The sequence below is a fragment of the Pan paniscus genome, chromosome 17 (genome assembly GCF_029289425.2).
Source record: "Pan paniscus chromosome 17, NHGRI_mPanPan1-v2.0_pri, whole genome shotgun sequence".
Lineage (NCBI taxonomy): Eukaryota > Metazoa > Chordata > Mammalia > Primates > Hominidae > Pan > Pan paniscus.
Window position 1 is genome coordinate 67175268 of NC_073266.2, and position 25490 is coordinate 67200757.

The 25490-nt window shown below is 45.8% G+C and overlaps 1 pseudogene; it reads left to right on the forward strand.

Annotated features, from left to right (window-relative positions):
• Positions 1-671: 671 nt before the first annotated feature.
• LOC100981493 (single-strand selective monofunctional uracil DNA glycosylase-like) lies at positions 672-3664 on the forward strand (annotated as a pseudogene).
• The last annotated feature ends 21826 nt before the right edge of the window (positions 3665-25490 follow it).

Below are 25490 nucleotides of genomic sequence, written 5' to 3' on the forward strand. Positions count from 1 at the left end.
CCCCATCTCTACTAAAAATACAAAAAAAAAAAAATTAGCAGGGCATGGTGGCGTGTGCCTATAATCCCAGCTACTTGGGAGGCTGAGGCAGGAGAATTGCTTGAATCCAGGGGGTGGAGGTTGCAGTGAGCCGGGATCGCACCACTGCACTCCAGCCCGGGCAACAGAGCGAGACTCCATCTCGATTAAAAAAAAAAAGCCCAAAGTAGAAACAAACCAATTGTCCATCAGTGATGAATGGATGAACAAAAGGTGTGCTATCCATACAGTGGGATGCTGTTCAGCCATCAGAAAGGAAAGAAGTACTGCTACATGCTCCAACATGGATGGGCCTGGAAAATGTTACACTGAGCCCAATAAGCCAGACACAAAGGCCACATTTTGCGTGACTACATTTATACAAGATGTGCAGAATAGACAGTCAAATCCACAGAGACAGAAGGTGGATCAGTGGCTGCCAGGACTAGGGGAAGAGGGAAGGGGAAGGACTGCTAATGGTATGGGGTTTCTTTGGGGGCTGATGAAAATTTTCTGCAACTAGATAAAGGCAATAATTGTACAATCACAGGAATACACTAAAAATTGCTGAATTGTGCACTAATGGTATGGGAAATGTATTGCCCCCTCCAAAAAAAGTAGGAGGTGCTGGACCAGGTGACAAAAGTGTGGCCATGCCCCAGACTTTTTCACTAGGGACCCTGCATGAGCCAGCAGGTGCCCAGAGAGAGCCCCCGCCCTGCCCTCGAGGCTTGGCTGAGGGCTTCCTGGAGGAGGAGTTTGACTCAATGCTGAGCTGAACCAACTGCAGTTTTTGCAGTCTGCACGCATCATTCACAATCCCGTGGAGTATTGTATAAGAGCCGCATCACAACTTTGTGACTCGCTGCTGCCGGGGCCCCAAGGAAGTGCTCTTACTGGGCACGAACCCAGGACCTTTTAGCATGGCCCAGACATGAGTGCCCTTTGAGGAAGTGAACATGGTCTGGGACTGGCTGGGCATTGGAGGGCCTGTGCTAACCCCTCCCCAAGAGCACTGTCTTAGCTGGGACTGGGGTGCTGGGACTGGCGTGCTCAGTGAGAGGTGAGTGGTGCCCGATTCTGGGGCTTTTCCAGAACCTCTGTGGAAAGCCTGAGGTCTTCTCTTTTCACTGCTTTGTCCACAATCTGTGTTCTCTGCTATTCCTGGCTCTCAGAGAACACAACCTCACTCCTGCTGAGCTTCCTGCCAAGCAGCAAGAACAGCTTCTTGGGATCTTAGTGTCCCCTCTGCTGGCAGGTGCGGTGGCTGGGGGTTCGGCTGGGGGTGGGAGTGGCCCGGCTGGGGCAGTAGTGGGCGTGAATGGCTTTGGCAGGCCTGATGCCAGAGGTCCAGGTGGAGGGGCTCCTGCATCTCTCTCCCCGCAACCCACAGGCAAACAGGGCTAATAGGCAGTGACCAAGTGAGTTGACCAAGTGAGTTGGGGCTGCTGCCGCGGCTATGGAAATGAGTGCCCCTGGGGCCTGGCATGGGACACATTCAAGGCCTCCAAGTCACTCTTGGGCAAGCAGATAACAACACACCCTGGACTGAAGCCAGAGGTCCTCCTGGGCTCCCTGCTTGCCGGGAAACATACCCTTCGATCTGTTGAACTGTCTTCCAACCTGCTGTGGCAGTTTTGCCCCACTCCTGTTTGCCCTGCTGAGTCCTGCTTTCCTCACCTTCCCTGAGCATTGCCCTTTCTGTGGGAGGGAATCAGCAGAAGGTGCACTGTTGCACTTCAGATGCTTCTACCTCGTCATTTCCTTGGAAGTCTCTATTCAATGGGGAGCTCCCTAGACTGGCTGCTAAGGTCGCATTTGCTTTTTCAGAGGAAATACCTTGTCAGGAACCCTACCCATCCTTATAGAACAGCTGCCTTCAGCTAACCCCTTTCCTCATAGGGGCCAGGACAAAGCATGGGACAAGAAATTCAGAGTGACCTTCTCATGAGAGGCTGAGGCTGGCTCAAAGAATTCGGTGTGGCAGTGTGAAAGTCAGAAGACCTGGATTTTCATCCCAGCTTTGCGACTTGTGAGCTTTATGATGGTCAAATTGATGAAGACTAGGCTTCAGGCTGCTCCTCTGTAAACGGGGGCTGTCTCCCTCCTGGGGTTTGTGTGAAGGCAATGGAGACAACACTTGAAAGTGTCTTGGCTGGGCGCGGTGGCTCATGCCTGTAATCCCAGCACTTTGGGAGGCCGAGGCAGGTGAATCATGAGGTCAGGAGATGGAGACCATCGTGGCCAACATGGTGAAACCCCATCTCTACTAAAATACACACACAAAAAATTAGCCAGGTGTGGTGGCGTGTGCCTGTAGTCCCAGCTACTTGGGTGGCTGAGGCAGGGAAATTGCTTGAACCTGGGAGGCAGAGGTTGCAGTGAGCTGAGATCGCACCACTGCACTCCAGGCTGGCAACAGAGCGAGACTCTCAAAAAAAAAAAAAAAAATTGTCTTGCATAGGCCTGGCTCGTGGCTTTGCTTTCTTGCTTTCTTACCTTGGGGTTGGGGAGTCACTGCACTGTGCTATGAGGAAAGCCCCTCTCCATTCAGGAGACCCTGCTAGGGAGGAGTCTGGGCTCCCACCTGTGGCCAAAGTGAGGGGCGAATTCTTTCCCTGTCAGAGATGGACCAATGACTTTATGACAAACCCAGCCTGTGATTTTTCTAGTCTAAGCATTAAAAGCTCCTAAACCCAGCCAGATCTGGTGGCTCACGCCCATAATCCCAGCACTTTAGGAGGCTGAGGTGGGTGGGTCACTTGAGGTCAGGAGTTTGAGACCAGCCTGGACAACATGGTGAAACCTCATCTCCACTAAAAATAGGAAAATTAGCTGGGTGTGGTGGCGGGTGCCTGTAATCCCAGCTGCTCAGGAGGTTGAGGCAGGAGAATCGCTTGAACCCGGGAAGCGGAGGTTGCAGTGAGCCGAGATCACACCACTGTACTCCAGCCTGGGCATCAGAGTGAGACTCCATCTCAAAAATAAATAAATAAATAAATAAAAATAAAAACTCTTAAACTCTTTTAAAAAATAGCTACAAAGCGCCTCCCCTGTCTCCGTGCCAACTGGGGTGAGGTGGGAGCTTAATGGATCCTGTAGATCATATACATTTGAATCTCAGGCCTAGATGAAGGCAGAGTCCTCATGAATGATCAGGGGAGATATATTTTCTATCTAGAGCCCTGGACAAGCTAGATAAGCTATTTCATTATCTCTCATTGCAAGTGAGAAGATTGTTTTTTCTGTCACCTTTTTCTGTAGAGTGGAAGCCTTGGAAGGTCTTGGCTGTATGCAGGATTCACAGCTTTGACGCATGCGTGCCCTAGGCCCAGGCCTCAGCTCCTGTCCCTGTTGGTGGCCATTACATCCAAAGCTTCTTAGGTATCAAGATTGGCAGCTCTCCCCTTCCACCTCCCCTGCATCCAGTGCAGCTGCCCCCACGATCTCCTACTTCTTTGGTTTCAGTTTTCTTTGCTTTCCTTTTGGCTGCAGGATTTCCCTTTCTTTAGCAAAGCTCAGTTAGTGCATTTGAAAGCCTGTTCATTACCTTTTCTCTACCACTTCTAGGTGTTTTTAGAGCAGAAAGCTTTCTATGTTTCCTAGTCTGCCACACTATCAGAAATGTAAGTCTCTGTGATACAATTTCTCTCTATTAAACTAGCAAAAATTTAGCAGAGGCATGTGCAAGGGTGAGGGAAGTGCTGACATTCTCCTGATGGGAATCTGAATTGCTACTCAATTCCTGACAGTATTTTGCAATAAAAAATATGAAAAAATGATGCATGTCTTTTGTCCCAGCAATTTCCATTTCTAGGAAGTTACTCTATTAAATAATCATGGATGTGTGCAAAGTTTCAGGTTCAGGATGTTTGTCATAGTTGTATCCAGCCTCGGCATTTCCAAAAAGTATACACTGTTTAAATATTCCAGTTGGGGAAACAAAAAGGAAAAAACAAGAAGGAAGGGGAGGCACTTAGGAAAAGAAAAACTTTCTGAGAAATCTTCAGCAAATGAATGCTTACGACTCTAGGGTCAGATACATCTCTTGGCCTTCCGTAGCTATGAAGGAAACTTGGAAAATCAGAATTTTTATTTGGGTACAACTGAGGTTTTGTTAGTAAGGACGAAGGGAGGAATGGATACCATAGTGTGTATGTATGTATGTAAGTATATGGGTGTGTTTATTAGGGTTGTCTAGAGGGACAAAACTAGTAGGATAGATGACTATATGAAGGGGAGTGTATTAAGGAGTATTGACTCACACGATCACAAGGTGAGGTCCCACCATAGGCCATCTGCAAGGCAAGGAGCAAGGAAGCCTGTCTGAATCCTAAAGCTGAATAACCTGGAGTCCGATGTTCAAGGACAGGAAGCATCCAGCATGGGAGGAAGATGGAGGCCAGAAGACTAAACCAGTCTAGCCTTTCCATGTTCCTCTGCCTGCTTTTATTCTGGCCACGCTGGCAGCTGATTAGATGGTACCCACCTAGATTGAGGATGTGTCTGCGTCTCCCAGTCCCCTAACTCAAATGTTAATCTCCTTTGGCAACACTCTCACAGACACACCCAGGAACAAAACTTTGCATCCTTCAATCCAATCAAGTTGACACCCTTTATTAACCATCACAGTATGTATGTGTGTATACATGTAAATATGTATGTATGTATGTATGTATGCATCTATCTATTGATTGAGATGCTTCTAGAAGGGTAGATATCAAGTTCTTTTGATGTTTATTCCTAGTTGGAAGAATTTTAAAGGTAATTTTTACAATCTTGTTTTTGCATATTTGATATAATACAGCTGCATTATATTTATTTTTAAAATAAATATTTTAAAATTTCAAATATTTAAAAAATACATTAATAAGATAATAAAATATAATAAGATAATATAAAACAGCTGTATTATATTTATTGTTAAAAAGTCACTCAAGAGCCTGGGTGTGGTGGCTCACACCTATAATCTTAGCACTCTGGGAGGTCAAGGTGGGTGAATTGCTTGAGTCCAGGAGTTCGAGACCAGCCTGGGCAACATGGTGAAACCCTGTCTCTCCAAAAAATACAGAAAAATTAGCTGGGTGTGGTGGTGCACACTTGTGGTCCCAGCTACTTAGGAGACTGAGGTGGGAGGATCGCTTGAGCCCAGGAAGCAGAGGTTTCAGTGAACCAAGATTGCACCACTGCATTCTAGCCTGAGTGACAGGGTGAGACTCTGTCTCAAAGAAAAAAAATGTCAAGAAAGGTTATAGTAGTTAAGGATGGGGTGGCACATGATGGGGGTAGGACCACAGCCAGATGTGGTGCCAGAGAGCGATGAGAAGCAGAGAACCACAATATCTCAGGAGTGTGGGATGAGGATACAGCAACTGCCAGGGTGGGGCACTCTGAGTGTTCTCAATGGATTGTTATGTCCTTGGTTTTTAATTTGGGGAGGGGTCAAAACGTTGCCTGTTGTCTTGTATGTGCTGCCTACAACCCATTTGGAATATAGAGGGCAGAAGGGGGGGACTCTGCAGCCCCTCCAGACATCCCTGCTACGAAGGTGGAATATCTTGATTGTGCGTGGATTTCGTTATCACCCAAGTAGCTGCTTGCCATTGTATCTGACTTCTCCTTTCAGCTCTTTAATTGGTTAAAATGTTCTAAGACCTCCTTCATGTTGTGTCCAGCCTCAGAAAACAGATCAGAGTTGTCCTCCCCAAGAGGAGTAGGCCATAGAGTTATTACCATGAGAGCAGCTGCTGGGTCTTGAGGATCCCGCCACAAATGGACAAACACAATGTGTTGGGAATGTCGGAGAACCACAGTTTTCCCCCTTTACCAGGAATCATGCCGATGATGGTGGCTGCCATTTATTGAGTGTTTACAGTGAGTATTTTCTCATTTAGTCCTTCAAAGTGCTTCACAAGATAGATTCTCATTTTATAACTAAGAAAACAAAGGCTTGGACAGGTTAAGTAACTTGTCTAAGATCACACAGCCAGGACAGTGGGAAAGGGGTGACTGCGCGATGTCTGATTTTGAGTCTATGTTTGTGACTATTAGTTATTCTACTCAGGGTGACCGGCAATCCTGCTTTACTTTGGACTGTCCTGGTTCCAGCACTTGAAGTCCCATATTCTGAGACACTCCTCAGTTCCAGGCAAACCTGGACAGCTGGATTTACTTCCTTGGCAGTGACAGTCCTCTTTCCATTGAGCACTCAGGGGTCCGTGTGTTCTTCACACCTGGATGGTAACCTGGGTGCAATTGAGGCTGGGTATTTTCCATAGTGCCCCCCGGGCAACAGTAGGCGCATAATTGGTACCAAAGGAAAAAAAATCCTAGTGGAGTTAATGAGTGAATAAATGACTAACGTCACCTACAGCAACTACTTTCCGATTATGTATTATGAGTCAGGCACTGTTAGGTGCTGTGGGAAATAAATAAGTGAGTTTCAGCTAAATAACTGAGTAATGTGAGTAACTGAATTGCACTCTAGTGTAGAGACTTGCACTGTTGGCGGTGTCAACAAAGATTCATGAAGGGATATTGCACCACAGGCTTGATGGCTTTAATAACCCACAGCAGTAACGCCACTCTGTTTCGGTAGATCCTGGAGTTGATAAGCCTTATCCCTCACACGGTCTAATTCTTCTGCCTCCCAGCAGATGTGTGAGATATTCAACGCCTCTTCACAGGCAGGGAGAGTGAGTCAGAAAGGAACACAAGCTCATGATCTAAAGCTGTGATTGCATAGTGGCGGCCCTCAGGCCACCTCCAGGCCACTGTTGTGTTTTGTGGTCTATATAATTTTTTTAAACAAAATTGAATTGGTGACTCACACCTGTAACCCCAGTACTTTGGGAGGCTGAGCCCGGGAGTTCAAGACTAGCCTGGGCAACATGGCAAGACTTGGTCTCTACAAATAATAATAAAAAAAAGTAGCCGGGTGTGATGATGCCCACCTGTGGTCCTAGCTACTTGGGAGGCCGAGGTGGAAGAATCACTTGAGCTGGGGCAGTTGAGGCTGCAGAGAGCCATGATTATGCCACTGCACTATTGCATGACAGTATTTAAAGACTGGAAGATTTTGCATAAAAATCTGAATTTCTAGTCCCTCTTGATGAAATGGAAGATATGACAGCCCTGTGTTCTCAATCATGGCTGTCACTTGTGATGAGGCATTGACCCTTCAGTTTTCTCATTTCCAGGGCAGTCCTGGCCTGTGTTACCTGAGGCATCAAAACGAAGAGACCACAAGGTAAAGAAAGTATCTCCAGTGGAAGAAGACATGTGACTATAGCAGCCTCAGGGACCCCAATGGTTGTCCCATGTTCCAAAGGATCAAGAACACAGTTGTGAGGAAAAGCCACCTCTGCCAAGGCCAGAAGCAGACCCCTTTCTCCTTCAGGAATCTAGATGCTGTCCCTGACTTCTCCTTTTGCATCATCTTTGTTCTCCTCCCGTTTAGTCAAGTCATAAAACAAACTTTTGGTTTTTTCCAATTAACCATTTCCTTCAGTAAGCGGCAACTCCACTCTTACAGGTGTTCAGGCCAAACACTTTGGAGTCCTTCTTGACTCTCTTATACCCCACCTCACTGCCTGTTTCTGCCATCCTGGTGCAGACCACCATCAGCTCTTGCTTGGGACACCGTGGAAGCATCCTGATTGCTCCTCCTGCTTCCATCCTCACCCTGCTGCTGCCTATTCCCAGCGCTGCTGGGGAGGGATCCTGTCAAACCATAAATGGGATAGCCAGGCACAGTGGCTCACACCTGTAATCCCAGGGCTTTGGGACGGTGAGGAGGGAGGATCGCTTGAGCCCAGCAGTTCAAGACTGCAGTGCCCCATAATCGTGCCTGTGAAGTTACTGTACTCTAGCCAGGACAGCATAGCAAGACCCTGTCTCTACAATTAGAAAAAAAATATTAGCTGGTGCACACCTGTAGGCTGAGGTGGGAGGATCACTTGAGCCCAGGAGCTCGAGGTTATAGTGAGCTGTGATTGCACCACCGCATTCCAGTCTGGGCAACAGAGCAAGACCCTGTCTCTAAATACACACACACACACACACACGCACACACACGCACACACAGCCTGATGCAGTGGCTCATGCCTGTAATCCCAGCATGAGCTCAGTATATATTGAAATACACACACATGCATACACACACACACATATGGCCTGGTGCAGTGGCTCATGCCTGTAATCCCAGCATGAGCCCAGTATATATTTAAATACACACACACACACACACATATATAATATATATTATATATTTGTATATATATTTATATATATATACAGAGAGAGAGAGAGAGAATGAGAGCAAGAGCGAGCGAGACTGGTGCAGTAAGTAGCTCATGCCTGTAATCCTGGCACTTTGGGAGACCAAGGTGGGAAGATCACTTGAGACCAGGAGTTCAAGAACAGCCTGGGCAACATAGTGGGACCTCATTTCTACAAAAAGTAAAATAAAAATTAGCTGAGTGTGGTGGCACACATCTGTAGTCTCAGCTGTTCTGGGGGATGAGGCAGGAGAATTGCTTGAAACTGGGAGGTTGAGGCTACAGTGAGCCTCAATTGCACCACCACACTTTAGCCTGGGCAACAGAGTGAGAGTCTCTCAAATTAATAAATGGTATCTATCTGTATTATATATAGATATATAATATCTATCTGTCTATCTATCTGACCATGCTCCTTCGATCAGCTCAAACCCTCTGCAGTTTGAGTCACTCCCTTATCCTCACTGTGGCCCCTTCCATTCTGTACCCTCATTGGGCTCCAGTCACACTGGCCCCTAGCCCTGCTCCATGGATCTCTGAATACCACAAGCATACTACTGCCTAGGGTCTTTGTAACTGCTGGAGGTTTCTGTTATCTAAGGCTGCATAACAGATCATCCCAAAACTTAGTGGCTTTACACAATAAGAATCATCTATGATCTCTCATGGTTTCTGTGGGATGGGAATTCAGGATCAGCTAGGCAGGGTGGTCCTGGCTCATGGCCTTTCATGAGGTTGCAGACATGTTGGCAGCAGCCAAGTCATCTGAGGCTTGGCTAGTAGGGGGGCTTTACTTCTGAGGGGACCCCCTCATGTGGCTGGCAAGTTAGTGCTGGCTGTTGGCCAGAGCCCCAGTTCCTAGGCACGTGGAGCTCTCCGTGGGTTTGCATTAGGACGTCTTGAGGGCATGAAGGTTGGATTTCCTCAGACCAAAAGCATCCAGGAAGCCAGGTGAAAGCTGTAATGCCTTTTATGACTTAGCCTCCAAGGTCACACACCATCACTCCTGATCCATTTGGTCGGTCACACAGAGCCACCCTGATTCAGAGTTGGAGGTGCCACACGAGGGTGCAAATAATGGGAGGTGGGGATCGCTGGGGGCATCCTGGAGGTTGCAATCATGAAGGTCTCTGCCTGCGATGTCCTTCCCTCAGCAACTGCAAGGCTGACCCGTGAATCCTTAAGATTCCTGCTCTAATGTTCCTTATCAGAGAGGCCTCACAGCCTACCGCTTTTAAATAACTTCCCTACCCTCCTGACATTCCTATCCTGCTTTTCTTTTCTTCACAACACTTATACCTGCAGTGCTATTTCCTTGTTTCTTGTCTGTCTCCCTCCAGTAGATGAATCCTCAGCATTTAGACCAGTGCCTGGTAAAAAGGCTGCCAATATTTTTCACACTAATGAATAGCTTATATGCATTAAATGTTATGAATAAATGAAATCTTACCGCTTTGAACAGGCTTCATCACATGCTATCAAGGGCACATACTAACGACACAATTTATCACTGTTGATGTTAACCTTGATCACCTGGCGGAGGTGGAATTTGTCAGGTTTCCCCACTGTAAAGTTACTGGGTTTTTCCACTTTTCCATTCTGTATTGTTTGGAAGGAAGTCACTATGTGTAGCTCACACTTAAGGAGTGGGAATTATGAGGACTGGGAAATCTACATAATTTATTTGGAATTCTTCTGCACAGGAAATTTATCTCTTCTCCCTCATTTATTAACTTGGCAATCATTTATTTATATTAGCATGGATTCCTGGATATTTATTTTATACTTTGCATTATAATCCAATCCTACTTTATTTTGTTGTTCAAATTGTTCCAGCTTTGGTCATTGGAAGCTCTTTCAGTTGGCTCCCATGCTCCTTGGCCGTATTCCCATCTGTGTGTGTGTGTGTGTGTGTGTGTGTGTGTGTGTGTGTGTGTGTGTATTGTAGCACTTCCTTCCTTTATGGCACTACAAGATGCACCAGACTCATTTTGGTGCATATTTCCTTCATTTCCTGCCCCAGGAGGCAGGAATGCCCCTAATGTTTCTAAGGAGCCTTGGTTCCTTTTATTGAGAATGGTGTTAGAAACCAAGTTATGCAAATATGCTTCCAATTATTCTATGTCTCACCATTTCCTCAGGCACTGCCCTAGTCTAGGCCGTCACCTCTCTTTTTGGCAACCTTCCAACCATCCACAAAACATACTGCCCCTACGTTTCCTCTACCTCTTTCTCCCCATCCTTTCTTCTTTTAGGCAGAGGCATCATTCTTAGTGATAAATCGGCTCATGTCAGCCTTTCAGTGGACACCATTGTTCTCAGGATGAAGTTCTCCCATGTATGGTGTAAAACATTCTTCTTGACCTGGGCCTGCCTACCCCTCCAGCCTTACCTGTCCCATAAACCCAGCCTGGAGGCTGAGCTCCAGCTGCACTGAACTATTTTCCTTTATTTCTGTATCTTTACAAATGTCCATACAGAACTTTCCACTGCTGAGAAACAAGCTCTGAGCCTAATGACTGTTACCATGTTAAAATATCTTCTCGCCAGGCTTGGTAGCTCATGCCTGTAATCCCAGCACTTTGGGAGGTCGAGGGGGGCAGATCACGAGGTCAGGAGTTGGAGACCAGCCTGAACAATATGGTGAAACCCCACCTGTACTAAAAATACAAAAATTAGCCAGGTATGGTGGCGTGCACCTGTAATTCCAGCTACTCAGGAGGCTGAGGCAGGAGAATCGCTTGAACCCGGGAGGTGGAGGTTGCAGTGAGCCAAGATCATGCAACTGCACTCCAGCCTGGGCGACAAAGCGAAATTCCATCTCAAAAAATAAAACGTCTTCTCTCCTTTCTTGTGTGGGGTTGAACAAGAGGCAATCATTTATTTAAAAGCCCCCCTGTGATATGAAAATAAAATATTGGTCTCCCCCACCACCCAGTTTCTGGCACACAGCTCCTAAATCCCTTGGAATTTCTTGGGTGATAGGATGTCTTTTGTTCTAATGAGGCCACTCCTGATAGCTAGAGAGTTCAAGAAGGGCAGTTGACAGAGGACCAAGGCATGATTAAAGGGTGGAACTTTCAGCCCCACCCCCAACCTCCAGGGAGGGGAGAGAAGCTGGAGATAAACTTAATCACCAAAGACCAAATGATTTCGCCATCATGTCTGCAGAAAGAAACTTCCATAAACCCCCTAAAGGATGGGGTTCAGAGAGCTTTCAGGTTGGTGAATACATGGAGCTGCTGGGAGGGCCGTACACCTGGAGAGGGCATGGAAGCCCCATGGCGCTTCCCCCATACCTTGCCCTGTGCATCTCTTCCATTTGGCTGTTCTTGAGTTGTTTCCTTTATAATAAATAGGAAATGTAATGAGGTGTTTTCATGAGTTCTGTGAACTGTTCTAGCAAGTTCTCAGACCTGAGGAGGGGGTCATGGGTACCCCTGATTTATAGCCAGTGGGTCCAAAGAACATGCAGCAACCTGAGACTTTCAAGAGTCCTCATGTGAAGTGGGGAGTTCATAGGACTGAGCCTTTACCATGGAAGGTCTATGCTAACTCTAGTAGTTAGTGGCAGAATTGAATTGAGTTCTAGGATACCCATTTGGTGTCAGAGAGTTGGAGAATTGGCTGAGATGGGAAAAAACTCCCATATATTTGGTATTGGAAGTGTTGAGAGAAAAAACAATTCACTGCTGCCCTGCCACCCCATCCATCTAGCTTGCTGTGGGCCAAACTCCATGCTCTGCTCTAGAAATGCATGTCTGTCTGTGTGCCTGCAGGTCCCTGTGCACGTGTGTGTGCTGGGAGTGGGCCTGGCTGGTCTTGCCTTTTACTGCCCTGTGGTTGCATTTGCCTGCCTCCCGCCATGCAGCAAGTGTCTCATGAAGGCAGCAGACACTGCCGGTACATCTGAATAGTCCCAACACCTGGGAATGTGCTTGCAGATACCCAAGTATTTGCAGCTTAAATTATCATCCAATTGAATAACTAAACTAAAAGATGAATAAATACAATAAGGGTTAAATGAATGGATGAATGAAGTGGTTGTATCTTTCTCCTTTGCCCTTAGGGTCAGAAGTGGTTTCCAAATGTTGAAATTTTGACCATTGAATTGAGCTGACTTGGATTCTCAATGTTGGTCGACAGTCTGGTGGCAACAGGAGTGGCCTCCCTGCACTGGTGAGCACTCACTCCCCTTTATGCAAGCATGACAGTAAGGAGGAAGGAAAGAGTGCGCAGGCGTGTGGGAGGCTGCCGTAAGCTCCCAAGGGGAGCGCTTCTAGCAAAAGTGAGGTTGTCTTTGCCCTTGATGTTCTGAGAGCACCTGAAGAAGCCACACAGCCAGTCAAGCCCAGGTGCTTGTTTCTGGTCCAGTTCAAATACGTAAGGCCTGGAGGTGCTCTGGGGAGGTGTGACTGCAAACGCTGTTGGGATTTGAATAGGCAGAAAAGAAGGTGAGAGAGGCTGGGGAGGGGATGTGGGACAACCTGTGTAGGGGCCAGGAAGGGGATGGCCTGAGGAGGGGAGAGGGCAGGAGATGGGGAACGTGACACATTGTGAAGGGTCTTGCATGCCAAGGTAAAGAGCTGAAATTGTTCCTGTAGGCTGTAGAGAACTCTTTTAAAATGGATAATCAACAAGTAACTATACCTTTACTTTTTTCTACAAGGTAATACATGCTAATTATAGAAATGTTGGAAAATATAGAAAAGAATAAATCCAAAAGGAATCATGAGTCAGCGTATCACCTAGAGAATGCAATGCCTTTGATGTATTTCCCTCCAGTAACTTTTGGTCACAGTCATCGTAGTCATATGTTACACGTGCCTTATAACTTGTTTTAAAAATATCATTAATATGTTATGAGCATTTGTTCATGAAGCCATCTTTTGAAACCTGATTTTTAATGGACGCACAGTAATTCATCTTTATAGCCAGCCCTTCATGTCTGTGGGTTCTGCATCTGAGAATTAAACTAAACTTGGATCAAAAGTATTTGAAAAAGTAAAAATAACAATACAACAATAAAAATAATATAAATTTAAAAATATAGTATAGCAATTATTTTCATAGCATTTACATTGTATTAGATATTAGAAGCAATCTAGAGATGGTTTAGAGTCTAGGGGAGGATGTTTGTAGGTTATATGCAAATACTATGCCATTTTATATTAGGGACTTGAGCATCCCAGATTTTGGTATCCTCAGGGATCCTGGAACAAATCTCTCTGTGAATACTGAGGGAAGACTGTAATGTACTTAATCAATTCTTTATTAATGGTTATCTGATTATTTTAAATTTTTCAGGGTATGTGAAGGCTCGATGGCATTCTTGTATATACATAGTTACATGTACCTCGGATTATTTCTTAATAAATTTATAGAAGCAGAATTACTAGGTCAAAGGTTCTGCAGATTTCAAAGGCCTTTAGTGCCCTAGGTCCTAGGGAATGACTGGAAGTTTCTGAGAAAGGTGATGTGGGAAGTGTCTTCTTTTCTTCTCGTTTTTGCTGATTACTTTTAACTTTTTTATGGAGGACAACCCCTGAGGCTTCTGCCTGGTCTGCACTCCTCCCCTGAGAATGATCAGTGTCCATCCATAATCCCTGAGGAAGAGGGCCTCTCCCTTCATATTCCTACCACTTGTCTTCCTCTTTAGCCTTCTCTATCCCTGGCCACCTATCTAGGGCCTGGGTGTGGGTCTGCACTTGGTGCTGGGGCTCAGGTCACAGAGCACTGAGGCTGGGGCGGCGACTGCCATCCTACTGAACAGAGGTCCCCAGCCCTGTGACCAGAACACCTCTCCTCCCATCCTGGGGTGTCCAATGTCTTCCCACAATTCCTGCTCATCCCTGGAGTTTATGTGTCCTTCAGGCATCTCTGGTTCCAATTTCCTGCTTCTCCAGAGCTCTCCAAATCTTCCTTCCCTCTGTCCCTTCCGTGTGATCCCTCAGCACCCACCCTACCTCCTCAGACAAGCTGAGTGTCTTGTCCCGGACAGTTTAACTGGTGAGTCAGGGATTTATATGAGGAGAGTTGTATTGCAGTATCATGCAGTGGATAAATTAAAATGAAATATTTCTGCCTTTAAAGTGCCCCCGCCCCACTGCTTCCTCCCATTTCCTACTTCCAGCCACTCACAGTGCTGCTCAGCTCAGCTCAGCTCCGCCCCTTGCCCCGGATGCAGTGTGGGCTCCCTGCTGCCCCTTTCTCATTCCACCTGCTCTACTTCTACTCCAACCAGCATTTTACACAGCCCTGGAGACAGCCTGGGGACTCCATCCAAGGGGCCCAGGCCTCAGTCAGGGGAGAAGGGAGCAGAAGCATTCAGGCCTGGCAGAAGCAGCCAGCTCCCCACAACACCTGCCCCTGTCCTGGAAGTCCTTCCACCGAAACTGCCTCCCTGCCCAGAACCTCAGGGCTCCCGGGAGCCGGCACAGAGGGCCCCTCAGCTGCAGCATTTTAAGGGCTGGCTTAATGTGGCAGAAGGGAACTACCTATCCTTTCTACCTGGCAGGGCAACCGAGGGGTCAAACAACATAATGGGTAAGGAAGTGCCTCATAAAACGCCATGCAAATATAAGGCATTGTTATACAATTGTTTTCATTGGGAAATGTGATTTAGTTCCAAACAACCACTTTCATAGGAACTCTTGGAACATAATTATAGTGGACATCTGTTGTTTTTGGCCTGTCCAATGGCCCTTTCCCCTTCTTCTGGCAATAATACCGCCCACCCCCCTTCCTCTGGGGAAGTGCAACTCTTTAACTCCAGACTTGTGACCTTGCTGGGGCTGCCATGACGTGACTCCACTGCAGGGTCCCAGGGATGGACGTGTGACCCGGGCTTGGCCAATCACAGTAGCCCCACCCCCCACCTACACGATGATTGGTTCCTGCAATCCATGACCAGGGTTTGGTCAGCTGTCATTCTACCTTGAGATTTTGACATAGGGAGGCAATGAGAACGACCCTTTCCTTCTGGTGGAGGTTGCTGAGCAGGGGTGATATGAGCTTCTCAGTCTGTTCAGGCTGCTATAACAAAATGCCTTAGACTGGGAGGCTTAAAAACAACAGACGTTATTTCTCCCAGTTCTGCAGACTGGGAAGTTCAAGATCAAGGTGGCAGCAGATTTGGTATCTGGTGACCACCTGCTTTCTGGCTCATAGCTTGCTACAGTTTGGATGTCCCCTCCAAAACTCATGTTGAAACTTAATCCCTAATGTGGTAGTATTGAGAGGCAGGGCTTTTAAGAGGTAAGTGAAGGGCTCTGCTCTCATGAATGGGTTAAACCATTTATGCATGAATGGATTAATCCATTTGTGGATGAATGGATTAATGGGTTAGCATAGGAGGGGAACTGGTGGCTTTATGAGAATAGGAAGAGAGACCTGAGGAAGTGGGTTTGCACACTTGGTCCCCTTGCCATGTGATAGCCCATACTGCCTTGAGATTCTTCAGAGTTCCCACCAGCAAGAAGATGCTCACCAGATATGCCCCCTCCTCCTTGGACTTCTCAGACTCCATAACTGTAAGAAATACATTCTTTTTCTTTATAAATTGCCCAGTTCAGAAAACAGACTAAGACATAGGTGGTGACTTTTTGCTATGTCCTCACATGGTGGAAGGGGCAAGAGGGTCTCTCCTGGGCCTCATTTATGAGGACACTAATGCCATTCATGAAGGCTCCACTGCCAGGTCCTAATTACCTCCCTAAGTCCCCACTTCCTGATACCCTTACCTTGGGGATTAGGATTTTTACATAGGAATTTTGGGGGGACATAACATTCAGTCCATTGCATGGTCTTCAACAGTCTTGTCTTGTCTTGCCCTTGATCTGCCTCCCACTGCCATTTAGAGGAATCCTCTGCAGCAGGAAGAATAATGCAAACCTGGGGGCTGGCACTGGGAAGCAGAATCCAGAGGAGAGCGAGTCTCTCTCGATCTATCTTGGGAGCCCCCCGTCCTAGCTGTCCCTGAGACAGGCACTGTCCTTGTGCTTCCCTGACTCCTTTCCTTCAGCCGCAGTGGACTATTTGTCCCTTATATATGACAGAATCCTGACCTATATGAATTAACCCACTCATGGGTTAGAGGTGCCTATTTATGAATATCCAAGTGCTTCATGTGTGAATATCTTACTTCTCCAAAATGATTTGAAATGTCTCTTGGGAATGACTCATCTTGATTTAGAATAGTCAGCTGACATAAGCCCAGGAGTTTGAGGCTGCAGTGAGCTACTACACTCCAGCCTGAGAGGAAAAAAAAATAACAGACAGTAAAGATATAGTTATATGATTAAACCAAACAGAATTAGTTATCTTTGCAAATAACCCCTTCATCTGCCTTAAATCAGAGCATGTTGAGGCATGGGAGTAATATGTAATAGATGCTATGCGTATATGAGATAGAAGATAAGCCAACGCATACATTTGTAATTAGATTAAGGAAAACTGAGAGTCCATTCACTTTTATCTTTACCTAGAGGCAATTCTGTTTGCTGTAAAGAATCAAGAGGCAAAGCCTGTAAGACTCAGGGGAAAAGACAAGGAAAATTGGAACTTCTTTTTCTGTTCTGGGATCTTGTTCTGAATGTTGCTTAAAACGACTGAGTCTTATTCAGACATTGGCAACCATTTCTTGCAGAAGAGATTTCTGCCAAGACAAGATGCAAATTGTAGATTGGACCCATTGGTTTGGGAGTCTAGGGATATGCAGAGGCTACACAGTGGGGTGCTGCTCAGCTCAGCACCCCTGGTTTTCTGGATGGAGTCGGGGCACCAGCTGGCAGGCAGCCCAGCACAGCTCATTTTTTGAAAAACCAAAATGAAACAGCAACACCGCCAACAATATAGCATCATCTTGAACAGAAAAATATAGCAAAGAGCTGGAAGGGAGACATATTAAGCAATTCAGGAGCTAGGATGACGTGTGGGAATTTTAGATTGTTTCATCCCATTAGCAAAGATAAAATGCATACATTTCACGTAAAGTCATCCATTGTTAACACAAATTTATGCTTCTATTGAAGGTCAATAAAATGCTTAATACAATATTCATGTGATTAGGAACTCCCATGTTGCAGAGGCTAGAAGGACACTTCCACTCTCAGGCTGAGGGTCTGGGCTTCCCAGCTCATTCCAAGACTGAGGCAGAGCCACCTGGACTGGTGGCAGTGGTCAGAGGAAGGACACAAAAGCTTTGGAACATGCATCCCTCGGAGGCTGCCAGTGCTGGCTCTGGACATTTCATTCCCCAGTGACCTTGTTCTTCCTTCTCCTCATCTGTGAAGTGTCCTGTTTGCTTTATAGGCTTGTTTAGACACTCAGATGAAATAGTGGATGATATTTTGAAAACTGTAAGTGACAATAGAAATGTAAGATGCACTTAGGAATGGGAGAAATAGATCCTCAGAAGAAGAAGGAAAACTGCCAAGCCTAAAACACTAAGAAGCTAAAGCTGGGGTCTGCATGAGAAAAAAAAGGCTTTAGAGGACTAAGATTGCAAAGCCAGGAGGACGCTGTGTTTGTGTTGGCCCTTTTGGAATCTGGGTGGCAACTAGAATCCCGGCAGAGCCCTGTAAGAGTTGCTGGCCAGACGGACTCTTGAGCCGGCCTGCCTGGTTTCACACTCTGCCTTGCCACTGTGACCATGTGACCTTGGGTGGGAGACTTTGCTTCTCTTTGCCTCAACTTTCTTATCTGTGAAATGGGGTTAACCACATTCATCTCAGAGGATAGTTGTGAGAATTAAGAGAATCCATTCATGTGAAGTACTTGGAATAGTGTCTGGAAAATGATAAGTTCTCAATAAATAAGCAATCATCATTTCCTATCAAGACTGGGAGTCCTGGTCTTGCGAATAACCACACCTGTGATCTGGGTCAGATTATTGAGATTTCTGTGATTCGATGATGTGTTGGGAGAGAAGCAGGGTTCTTAACGTCTGTACTGTTGATATTTGGGGTCAATAACTGTGCTCTGGGGGCCTGTCCTGTGCATGATAAAATGATTAGTGGCACCTGTGGCCTCTACACACTAGATGCTTGTCATGCCCCCTCTTTCTCTGTTGGGACAACCAAAAATGTCTTCAGACACTGCCAAATGTCCCCCTTGGATGGGAGATGGGGAGAGGCAAAATTGCCCTCAGTTGAGAACTCCTAGACTGGAAGCAGAGTTCTTAAGCTAGGGAGCTGTAGATCTTGGGGATCCCAAAGAAGAGCTTTGAGACGTCTATGAAAGCCCCGAATTCATTCATGAACATGTGCGTGCGTGATATGCATGTGAGTGAGCTCACAGGCACTTTTCTCAGGAGAGCTCCCCAGCTTTATACCAGACTCTCCAGGCAGTCTAGGACAGAAGAATTCTGAGTTCTGCATCCCTTCTTGCCCTGACATGGGCTGATCCCTGCTCTGAGAGGAAAGGCATTTTAGGTGAGCACCAAGTTCCTCCTGGTCACTGTGTGAAGCTCTCTGGTCTTTTTCGTTGAGCTTTTTTGGATAACCCTTTTCCTCTTTTTTTCTTTCTCTTTTCCTTTTTTTTTTTTTTTTTTTTTTTTGAGACAGGGTCTCACTATGTTGCCCAGCCTGGTCTCAAACTCCTGAGCTCAAGCAACCCTCCTGCCTCGGCCTCCCAAAGTTCTGAGCCACAACACCCGGCCATCCTCTCTCCCTTTTTTTTTTTTTTAAAACAAAAAACAAAAAAACCCAACAAACTCCCTTTCCCCTCCACAAAGCCTGTTCCTTCTCTCCCATGCTGGAAACTTCAGGGACTTTTGCTCTTTCCCTGGGAGTCTGAGTAACTCTCCAGACAGGCAGCTGTTCCATCCCACTCTCCCTCTAGGCTTCGTGAGCTATGTGCAAGTGGCAGGGGTGGGTGGGGGGAGGGAGGAGGGGGAAGGTCACTAGGCACATTCCAGGTGAGGGGCAGGTGGTAGGACCCCTCTTTCTGGGTAGCCTTGGTCCCATGCTGGCTTTGTTCATCTCCCTTCCCTGCTGGGGTTCTGGTCCTTGTTATCTTGGGCAGAGCCAGGGAAGCCAGCCGCCTCTCGTCCAAGGTTACTGTGCTGGGGAGCTAGTATTTACACAACTGCCGGGATGTGGGATGAACCTATTGTGCTCTGCAGCCAAAGCTGTGCTCAGCCTCAGGATCCTCAGGAGACATGAACAGACTGAATTCTCAGAGTCTCTCATTAAGAATTTGGCTCTTCACCAAGGAAATCTGTTCCTCTTCCAAACAGAATCTGAAGCTTCATTTAGACTGAATTAGCAGTGGTGAGAAGGGAAGGGAGGCCAATGCATCCCAAGGTTTTCTGACCATTTTTTGGTTTAAACAAAAGAATGGGGAGGAAAATAAGAGTAACTCCATTCAAACACTGTCAGCCAGGGCAGGTCAGGAGGTCGTGGAAACAAAGGACCCACCATTGTCAAATCCCTTTCCCTTCCTTCTTTCTTTCCACGTCTGCCTTAAGGAATGGGTCGGAAAGACTGATCCCTCTCCAGTGTGAGTCCAAATCTAACCTAAAGTATTTGTTAGTTGTCGAGCCTGAATAAAGACAGGTGTAGACTAGAAAAGTGGTGTGAGTATGTATCTAAGTCACCTGACACTGTGATTCACGGCACCGCTTTTGCTTCAACAACCCAGGCATTTCTCTTCATGATGCTAATGGACCGTGCACTTGGGTCATGTGGGCATGGAACAATCTGGATTTTAAAAATAGATGAATAAGGCGATAATTATGCACCTCACAATTTTAATCTTTACTAGTAAGAAATGAGTCACTGCAAGGTTTTTAAAGGCAAATTCCCTAGGCAAACATTTAAAAGGATTTGATTTTCATCTAACTTTTTCAATGCACCATTCTTCATAATTTGAAGAGTCAGACAGGTCATCTTATGATCTCCACTGCCTCACCGTCATCAGCCAGTATTTATCAAATAACCAAGGGATTTGGAGTCCGGCTTTTCTTCCAGTCTTCTAGAACTCAAAGCAATCTTTTTTTTTTTTTTTTTTTTTTTTGTTGGGACGGAGTCTTGCTCTTGCCCAGGTTGGAGTGGAATGGCGTGACCTTGGCTCACTGCAACCTCCACCTCCCAGGTTCAAGCAATTCTCCTGCCTGAGCCTCCCGAGTAGCTGGGATTACAGGCTCCTGCTATCACATCTGGCTAATTTTTTATATTTTTAGTAGAGATGGGGTTTCACCATGTTGGCCAGGCTGGTCTCGAACTCCTGACCTCAGGTGATCTGCCCACCTTGGCCTCCAAAAGTGCTGGGATTACAGGCGTGAGCCACCGCACCTGGCCAGCGATCTTCTTGAGCAATCTGGAGAAGTCTCTTAAGCTTCATAAGCCTCAGTCTCCTCGTTTGTACACTAGAGGTAACAGCGCCTCCCTCACAGTGTTGTCATGGTGATTAAATGACACAGGTAAGCAGTGGTGTTCTGTATATGATGAAGCATCTTCTAACATCAAATGTTATTAATAAGAATAGAAATGATGGCCTCTGTTCTATGAGAAGACGTCTCTCCTTAGAACAGACTACTCAATCAATGACCTGAGCATTAATCAATTTCTGTGGCTTCCTTCTCAAAACTTCATGTCCTTCTAGTCTAGTAGCGAGTATTAATGAATTTTTTAAAAACTTCCTAAAATAGAGAATTCCAAATGTTAACATAATTTTAAGACACGCTGTTTTAGAAAATATTACCTCAAAGGAAAGTGAAGAGCTCTAAGATATGTTAACACTTTTGTTTTATTAAACTAAACCTATGAATTGCATTTGGCAAAATTAGACAATTTTGGCTTACTAAGGAGCTTTATGAAGATGTGATAGCTGTAGAGTGAGTTAAAGTCATCAGCAATGTGGACATGCCATAGGAGAAAGTCCTGTGTAACTAGGCTGTACCAGTTTCACAGGAGTAGTGGTCACTGGAGGCCAGAACTGAATAAAGTCTTGCTATAGACTGAACGTTGATGTCCCCTCAAAATTCATATATTGAACCCTAGCCCCCAATGGCAGGGTATTTTAAAGTGGGACCCTTGGGAAGTGATTAGTCAAGAGGGTGGGGCCTCACAGGTGGGATTAGCGCCCTTGTGAAACAGGCCCCAGAGAGTTCATTTGCCCCTTCCACCTATCTATGTAAGGATGCAGCAAAAAGATGGTGTGTGTGAATGAGGAAGTGGACCCTCCCCAGACACTGAGTCTGCCAGTGCCTTGATCTTGGACTTCCCACCCTCAGAAGTGTGAGAAATAAATTTCAGTTGTTCATAAGCCACCCGGTCTATGGAATTTTTGATAGTGCAGCCCCAATAGACTAAGACAGACCTAGAGATCATTTGGCCAAACTTACAGTGGTATAAGTGGAGCAGTCCTCCCTTGAAGGGAAGGAAAGTGACTTGCCCAAGGTCACACACCCAGCGAGTGAGGGAAGAAGGAGTAGATCCCACTGGACTTCTTGCCCAGTTGTCTTTCTACCTTTTTCTGAAATATTACTTCTGATGCAAAGTCATTTTTTTCCCTGAGGCCAAGGAAGTGTCAACCAAGGAATCTAACTGACTGATAGCAAACCATCAGGGCATCAAAAGAGGTGCATATTTCAGAAAAAGTGCGTTTGTATAAAGGTGGAGTGATATTTCTGGAACATTTGTTCTTTACTGGGCAGGATTTCTGTTGAGATGCTGTGGCAGAAGCCTCCTGTATTAACTACATCTTTTATTTATTTTGATGCTTTGGCATCTGGGGACTTGCTCCTCCCAGGAATAGCTGATTGGATAAATAAGACAGATTGTGGTAATAAACTGAAATATATGCTGAAATCAGAATTAGGGAAGCGGACATTGGCATTGCTTGATGCTCAAGGCCGGAAACCAAAGCTTATGTTCTCATGCTTATCCTACTCCAGAGATGCCATACCCTTGAATATATCAGCTGCATCTTGTAATCTAGAATCAGAATGATACCATCTACCTCCTTGGGGCGGGGGCGGGGGTGGGCATGGGAACACGGTATAGTTGGGAACCCAAAGGCTTGAAGATCCAAGGGGAAATTTGTAGAATACTTGTTCCCTTTTGCACTTTTTACAATTAACCTAGGTTTGACTTGAGATCCAAGAATGAAGGAGATTCTACTTTTTGTAAGTATCAGAGGCCTGAAGAGTACAGAAAAAGTATATGAAATACTAGGATTTGGGGTGAGTGAAACTTCATGTGGAACAAGAGCAGTGCTTTTGAATGAAAGCCATGAATCAGAGGCCTCTGAGCAAAACATGAGTCTTTGGGGGTTGATGAGTTTAGCTGATATTTTAGGAAATCCACCAGACCAATACTCTGGTGAGCCCTCCATGAAAACAAGAGTTAACTATGCATTAATCAGAGTTGTATATCTATGTATTTATGTATAGAGACACACACACACACACACACACACACACACACACACAGAAAAAAGAGAAGAGAGAGAGAGAAGAAAGATTTATTTTGAGAAATTGGCTCACACAAATGAGGAGGTTTGGTGAGCCCAAAATCTGATGGGGCAGGCAAAAGGCAGTCTGCTGGCAGAATTCCTTCTTACTCAGGGAAGGTCAGTGTTTCTTCTCTCAAGGCCTTCAGCTGAGTGGATGAGGCCCATGCACATGATGGAGGGTCATCTGCTTTACTCAAAGTCCACCAGTGTAAATATTAATCTCAAATAACCCCTTCAGGAAAATATCCAGAATAACATTTGACAAAATATCTGGGGACTGTGGCTCAGCCAAACTGCCACATAAAATTAACCATCACAAACTACAAGTGAGAAGCTGAGACCCCTGGTTCATGGAAGGACTCTGTGGCTGTGGGAGGCTTGGAGAGGGGACAGGAGAGTAGCCTCTGATGGGATTCCAGGTGACCTCATGGTCAGCATCTCTTACTGTGTGGGAGCTCCTGGGGAAGACTTGAGTTTCTTGTCTCTTGCATGTTCAAGTTCATGTTCTTTCCTCTTGATTGAAGATGGAAAAAAAAACCAAAACCCTGTAGTTACTCAGTAAGTTGTCTGTAAAATTTCTGTCCCTTTTGAGAGCTCAAAAGGTACAGTTCTAATGAGGTAACTTGGCCACTTGACTTCAAGGTATTTGGAATAGGTTTTCTCTGCCAATGCAACACTTGGCAACCATTGTACAATAATTTTGTGCTTATGTCCAGCCCAACTGTGAACAATGTAATCAGTGTTATGAATTCATGAATAGAATGCCCTGGCACTATAACTGTCCAGCTTCCAGGCATGGGAAAAGGAGCCCTTCTCTGGGGCAGACATAAGGGAACAGTCCTAGCAATTCTGCTCACAGGGGTGAGGGTGGAAATGTTGTCGACAGATGGCAACACCATACCGGCTCCTCACAAGGTTCTCATGACCTTTTAACTTCTGATAATGGCTTGGCCCCCAGTGTTGCCTGAGAACCTTGGAGAGCAAGGGGGCAATTTCCAAGTGGGTACATTCCTAGCTAATCAAAATTACCTCTGAAGAGTGAAAGCTGCATGTGAGAGGCACAGAAGTCATGCGCATCCAATCACTTCAAAAGCCAGTCATGTAGCTAGGGGAGCTGATTCAAGCCGATGTTTCTACCAACCGGTCATTTCAGTGAGCAGAGACTCAGCTGTGAGCTGGGTCCTTAAGTCTTCAGTTTGCCAGGTAATGAGAGGAATACCCGTTTTCCACCAACCTCCTCCACCAAAGCACACCAAACAGGCTTGGTCTGACCACTGGCAAACCCTTCTGCTCTCAAAGCTGGTGTAGGTTGCAGGTCTACTTTCTGCATTGATGGGCAACCCATTAGGTCAGGCATATATAGGGAGGGATTGTACTTCAAAAATCACAGGGTGACCAGAGGACCAGGGGCGTGTTGTAGCAACACACTGTGTGGAGTCCCAGGGAGTGCTGTACACCCCTCATGCTCATCTCCCGTTGCTTCCCTCCTGAAACCAGCATTTGCAATCCTGTACCATTGCACTCTGAAGGTTTTTTCACATCGAGCACTAGGGAAGCAATTCTGCTTCCTACGTCTCCTAGGACAAGGGTCTCCTACATGATTTTTCAATATTAGCACAATCTGCAATTAGCGAATCCCTTGATTATGAACATTGGTCAGACAAATTGGCTAATGGAATCTGCAGAATAAAAGAAAAAGATTAGATACAACTCATCAATAAGAACAGACCTGGCATTTGGTCCAGAAAAGGTCACAGTGTTTAAGGGAGGTGTGCTTAATTATAGGAAAATTATGTATCAGTCATGAAATAAAATTGCCCTTTTGTTCCTGGGAAATAGCATGGTTTAAAGAAGGTATCCAGTACTATCTAGATTTGTTCTGGTGTGCATAGATTTGATCCTCTGATGCTGTTCAGTTCAATGAATTGAATTGTTGAATACCCGCTATTTGCAGGGATCAGAGAGAAAGAAAAGAGAATGTCCTCTTTCCTGAAGGAGTTAATAGAATTATAAGAGTGAGAACAAGGGAGGGAGGGAGGGAGGGAAGGAGAGGGAAGGCGAGGCAGGCAGAAGGAAAGAAGGGAGGGAGAGAAAGAAAGAGGGAAGAATGGAAGGAAAGAGGGAAGGAGGGAAGAAAAAAAAGAACTATAAGAAGTAGCTGAGTGAAACAACCAGTCAGCAACATAACTGCCAGGTTGGGTACTGTAGTCAGTTGGTATTGTGGAAGTTGTTTGTTTGTTTTGTTTTAAGAGAGACAGAGAGAGAAGCTTTGAGAATGCTTCATTGAAGAGGTGCATCTTGAGCTGGTCATTGAAAAACAAGCAGGACTTGGATGGAGGACAGGCATGTGCAAGACACTCTAGGCTTAGCAAGCAGTGTAAGAAGTGTGGAGAGGAGTGGGGGTGCTGGGTGGGCAACAAGGAGGACAGGACCTGACCCAGGCCAGTGCAGCTAAAGCGGCAACAAAGGCTCTCTGGAGAGAAAGCAAAACCAACTGTTATAATAGAAGTGGCATCTATACACGACTCCACATTGATCTAAATAGGTGATCAAATACATGAATTCACACAGGAGAGGAGACAATTCTTCCTTATAGAAGAATTCCAAATAATGTGTGATACTTCCATCTCCCAGAGGGAGACTTTAATCTACTTGTGTTTCTACCGGGTAAGTGGGTTAGACTTAGTGACTTGCTTCCAAAGGACAGAGTATGGACAAGGAAAACTAGGAGCT